Source organism: Parus major, chromosome 1 (genome assembly GCF_001522545.3).
Source record: "Parus major isolate Abel chromosome 1, Parus_major1.1, whole genome shotgun sequence".
NCBI lineage: Eukaryota > Metazoa > Chordata > Aves > Passeriformes > Paridae > Parus > Parus major.
This window is the reverse complement of record NC_031768.1, coordinates 13116436-13122673: the sequence shown is the minus strand read 5'-3', so window position 1 is coordinate 13122673 and position 6238 is coordinate 13116436.

Sequence of the window (6238 nt, the reverse complement as noted above, 5' to 3'; positions counted from 1 at the left end):
CCCGGCCCCTCCCGGCCCCGCCCGGCCCCTGTCGGGCATCTCGGAGGGGCCCCCAGAGGGAGCCCCGCGGGCAGAGGGAGCATCAGCCGCCTCAGCCCAGGACGAAGTTAAGCAGGAGCATCTCCCCTGGCAGCCGGGGGAGGGGGACCTGCCCCAGACTCCTTGCTCAGACTCAGCGTGGCTGAGTGGGACCGGTGTCCTGCCAAACCCCCCGAGCAGGACAAAACCCAAAAATGCCCACCCTGTGGGCCACGGCAGTGGGCGAGGAGAGCAGGACACCATCCCGCGGGAAAGCAAGCTCAAACCCGGGCAGCCGATCCCTCCGAGAGGGATGGTGCTTAAGGCAAAGCGAGGACTCAATCTTACATTGTCTCCCTCACACAGGCAAATTCGTTCGCCACAGCTACCGTTGTTACAGAGAATACCAAAGGAATTAATGATTCATCGTTTAATTTCCTTTTCCCCTCCTTCCTCCACCTTGATTTCGCTTTAATAAACTGGTCTGGAGCCAACTGCAGCATCAGGTTAATAATGACTTTAAGCACCATTTATGCTGCTATCGTGGCAATTTAAATTGTCACTTTCTATTAAAAGGTCTAACTCCAAATGGGTTTAGCTGAAAGCATTGGCACTGACAGTGCAATTAAATAACGAAACTCTTTTCTTGGGATGTCAGTGCAAACATATTTTAAATAGGGGGTCAGAACCACAGAACTAATTTAAACTACAGTATAGCTTTCTTGTGAAGAATAATACCTGATGCAGGGAATTTTTTCCATGCTTTGTGACAGTTTTCACTGTGATTGCAAGAGACTTACAGAAGTGACGTGCCAAAGGGGTCCAGCAGCCTTTGAAAACCTCTTGTCTTCATGATAAACTTGGGCAGTGCTGCATAAGCAAAAGCCATAATTTCTTAGCAGCTACACATGAAAAGATATTGATCCTAAAGGACTCTGATTTACCATCTTGATTTCCTCCAGACAGTTTGTAATCTTTACCGGTCATCCATCTGATCCTTTGTCTCTAGCTTTACTGCTTATCTTTCAGAAACATGCTATGTATGGTGCACCTTGCATGTCTCACATTCTTTTTATCTGTGGCTCTGGAATAATTTATAAACTGTATTGTTCTGTGGGAAAAGACACTCCTGTGTATAGGATTTTTACAGCTCACCTGTAAAAATTGCATCCAGCTCCTCAAACGGCTGCAAAACAAAAGCTTTTTATTTGCAAGCTCTGTGTAGCAGCTGCAGTGCCAGTGCCAGGCTGCCCAGGCAACTCCTCCTTTGCTCCTGCTCTGCCTCCTCTCTGGGTCTGGTCCTTTCCTCCTGCTCAGGGCACATCCTGGTCCTCCTTTACCAAACACCTCCTGATCTTCAACTCTACCCCACACATTAAACTGTTTATTTTTTTGGTATGAAATAAAAAATCCTTTTGCTGCAAAAGGGAGACTGTGAGACTATTTAGTGTGCAGAAGGTGTTTAACATCCTAATCAAATTACCTGCCATGAATATTATAAATCACAGCGTCACAAAAAGATGCCTGCCCAGCTTGTGTTGATTTTCCTTATTCCTAGAGAAGAGGCAGCCTGAAAGCATGACCCTTTGCTAGACATCAGACAGAATAACACAACTGTGATCCTCAGTTCTGGGCCTTAAACAGGAAGTTAAAGAATACCTGAACAGCTTTAATGGTTTGTATTTTAATTTTAATGGCTTTAAAAGTTCTCCAGTACATGACAGTGTCCCTTATGTTATGACCACTGTGGTTTTTCTGAAGTGCATTGCATGTGCTGGGAATAAATGAGTGATTGCTCATCACATTTAAGCTCCCCCATCCCGTTCTCAGATGCTACAGTTATTGTTCTGAAGGACACAGAGACACATCTCGAGATAAGTATTCCTAGGACTGCTAAGGATACGATATTTATGTCTACACAACTGCATTTCTAGCTACAGAGAACTTCACTTTTTACCACTTCACTGAAAAGAAAAAATGCAGTGGCAGGTGGATTTATGGCTGGCCCTTACATAAAGTAATATGCAAGAGAATAGGGTCAAAAGGCAATTTCTTTACAAAATTATGTATGTTATTCTGTTGGGTTTTTTTGGTTCTATTTTTTAAGAAAAGGAGAACAAGAAGAAAAATATACTGGTATTCTGAGGAATGAAAGAAAGGAATGAAGAATTGTAGAAGTAAATTGAGACTACATGGTATTAGAACATTTTACTTAATAATTTTGTCATCACAAATGTCACATATTTGTTTAAATGAAAACTTTCATGAAAACAACCTCATCTTCCAGTTTCAGCAGAGCTTACATTCTGTGCAATGCCTGAACCCTGCCTTTCTCTAACATTTGTCTTCTGGTTTTCTGTCTTCAACCTTGCTGGGCACACCTGGAGCAACCTGCTCTCAGTGCCCCTGCCCTGAGCAGGGGAGCAGAACAGATTCTCTCTGAGGGTGCTGTCTGTCCTCAAAAGCCCTCAGCCAGTCTGTAATCCCGTGAAATCCAGCATGAGAAGGAGGTGCTTCTTCAAGATAGCATCACTTGCTGTTCCCTGGGTGTCCTGCACATGGGTGAGAGGGCTGGGTAGAGAAAAGGCACTAGCACATGAAAGCAGCGAGTTTCCTGGGCACAGGCTTGGTTTTGATCTCCTGAAGTGGTTACTGACTCTGTTTTCTCAGGAGAACACTCAGCTCCACACAGTTTTATACAGGGCAATAGAATTCCAGTAGGGTAGAAACAGCTTCCACAAAGGCCACCAGTGGCAGTGGGGACTGCAGGAAAAAGTGAGTGAAGGCAAGGGAGACACCCCTTCTTCCAGAGCTGCAAGGACCAGGAGTACATGTGTGTGTTTGGGAACCATGCTGAGGATGTAACCATGCTGTGCTCTATGTCTGTTTTTAAACATAAGGCATTATACCTGACTTTTAAAGAGGAAACAGGTTTGTCAAGTGTTGCAAAAGTAGCCAAGAATTATTAAAAGTATGGTTTTAGTTTGAATACATTTTCTCCAGTGTTTTAGTCTATTGGACTAAGCTGATAAAAGCCTACTTTAGACAACTGTAAGATTTAAATACATACAAATATATGCATCTGTGCCCCTTTTACATTATTCTGTTAAGTTTTTGGTTGTTTGTGTTTACTTGTTATTTCTTTAAAGTATTGACTGCATTTTCAAAATCTTTTGGACAAAAGCATCTTTTAAAACTGGACTTTTATTTTGAGTGAAAGCTGAGGTGTTTGCAGAAAATGAGACTTCAAGAAAAATTTGAATTATAAAAATAATTTAATACTTAAATACCAAGTATTTTGAGGCTTCTGGTTTTTCTACAGAGATAACAGTGTGACTTTTTGCAAGCATTTCACTGAATTAGCTTTACTGTCATGAATATTTTCAGTCATAGTAAACTCCAAAGAATTGTTGACAAACGTTTATACAAATTAGTTTCTGGACATGCAAATGTTTGCACTGCAGAAATTGGCCCCTAAGTATTACCTGTCAGTCAGACAAGGTAATAATTTTCTGTCGTGAGACTTGAACATCTCCCCCTACCCCCCAAATACACAGCTCAACATTCGCATGGAACTTATTCAAATTCTTGCTTCCACTTACAAAGTCAGAATGAATTGGTGGGGAGTAAATATCAGAGAAACTGTAAACTGACTAGGTAGAATTCCAGAGAGAGAGAGAGAGAGAGAAAGGGGGAAAAGAAACAAAGGGCATCACAGAAATTTTTCTCTGAAAATTATTGTGCAGGAATGACAGTTCTGAACTAGGACAGGTACCATATCATTCAGCTGTCAGCAAGGGCTGAAGGATGCTTGGGGAGATGTGATAGTTGCTATATGAAGGTGCTAGTCAACTTGTCAGATGCTAGAAAAGAGGAAATTGGTGGCAAGAGGAGATAATAGAAGAGGCAAGTAGAGATAAATCAGAGAGATGTTAGACTAAGGGGGAGATAACAGATGCTGCCATGGGAACTGCCAAGCAAGAGTAGAAAAGCTGGCTTGGGTCTCAGATAGACCACACACCCTGCAACTTAGACATTAACATGAAAAATGTATCTTGTGAAACAGAAATATATTCTAAGAAAATAACAAAGTGATGAGGGCATGAGAAAAACAGGAGGATACTTAAGAAATGCAAGAAGTATCTGGAAATATTTAATGAATTTGTCAAGACAAGAGAAAGATGTGCTGAAAAGGTCTCTCTATAGCCTAGCTCACAGAATGTTAAAATTGCTTCTGCCTTTTGAGCTGAGTTGCTGCCTAAGGTTACAGTGTGAGCCATGTCACTGACATGTCATGACACACCACTGCCTCTGATGGTTGTAACATCTGAAAGCTTTCCTGTTTTTTCCCAGTTTTCTCAAGGCAGGCTAATAAAATTATCACTTTTTACAATTTTGCCTCACTAGCATGCAAAACATCTGGTTTTCTTTCTCTTTCCTATTTTTTTTAACAATCTCTGTATAATTATTTTTGTCCCCTCGGGAACTCTGGATTACATCTGTTCCATGTCCTGAGATGATGAAATGTAACAGGAATAAGTAACAGCTGTTTTGAAAATGGTTCAAGAAACAAGGAGAAAGTGCCCAGCAGTGAGGTTCCTACTGGCTCTAGATCATCTCTTTCCCTCCTGAAAGAGATGCTGATGAAATTCACCTTGATCCAGTATGTGCATTTGCATTGGCAGAGTAGTGTCCTGAGAGAGGCGTGAAAAGAGCCTTTGCTAGTACGCAGACAGGGTGGGTATCTGGGATATGCCACTGCAGCTGTCCTCATTCTGGCAGAAATTCCATGGAAATCAGCTTGAGGAGATGGGCTGGTCTCCTACTAAATGTCAGCTCTGGCTGTGGGTGAGAGCCCAAAGCAAGTCCTGCATGCTCAAGGTGCCAGTCTTTGCCAGAAACATCCCACAGATATCTCCTTCTTCAGCCCTAGCCCTCCTTACAGAGGGAGCAGAAGTGGGATGTGCAAGGTGGACCCAAGCCAAAGGTGAGTCACCTCAGTGTATCTTTGTTGTCCCAGTCTTCCACCATGTCGGTGTGGACATGCAGGAATGCAAAAAATCTGACATCTGGAGCTGGAATTTCTGTTTCAGCTTGAAAGACACAATTAGGACCTTCCAATCTGTCTACTGAAAGATACTGCTTTTGCTTCCTTATGGGAAGACAGGCTCTGAGTTTCACCTAATGAAATGGGCATTGAGCCTTTGCCAAAGGAACCCCTCCCGAGTTATGCCAGTTATGATGTCCTGGAAGTCCTGCCCTGCAGACTTCTGCAAACTGGAGCCCAAATCCACAGTCACTCAGGAGCCAGTATCTCCATTCAGAATGGCTGTGGGGTGTGCCTACGTGTTTACTCCGGATGGAAGAGGATGACAAATGAACAGCTTGAAGTAAGCAAGATGAATGTGTGCCAGGAGTAGAAGAAAACTGCACTCAGATAAAATCAAGATAGGTACATAGTAGATGACAATACTCATTAGAACCCTATTCCACTTCAAATTGCTTTTCATCTCTGGCAGGTCTTTGCAAATTAGCTTAATTTGTGATCTACCATATCAATGGATCATGAGAACTAGCGCTGTCAGGAGCATGTCAGCACTGCTTAGGCAGAGCTGCATTAGGAGAAGGTGGCATTTTTGCAGGATATTTTCTTGAAGCTTAAGAAATGAAGCATGGCTATCAGATTCCATTCAAAGGTTTGAGGGGGCAGAAGTGCAGAGAAAATGAAACTTCCAAGTACAAATATATGTTCACTATATAATGCTCTTTATTTTTTAAGGCTGATGTGTATTTATTCTTACAATTATTTGGTGATGACTTTTTATATTACTCCAGACTTCATCTTGCTCTTTGGACAGTCACAAATTTCTAGCTCTACCCCCTGACAGCTGCTAAGATGATGTGACAGCTGCTGATAGGATGTGATTATTTTTAGTAATTTCTGGCTTATTATGCTCAAGGAGTAAGCTGATCTGAACCAGTCTTTTGGCTAATACAAATGCCAGATAATAGAGCAATCCAGACTCCCTCTGCAAAAAAGGCCTTTAACCTTATACTTTGGAATAAATCATAACAGTTCTGCCCAGCAAAGACAAACATTTTAATTTGGTTGCCACTTTTTAAACTGTTTTTAAAAAATGATACAATTCCAAATAGGACAAACATCAGAAGAATTCACTTGTCTATTTGTGTGATGATCAAGAAACGTTAATGTTTCTTG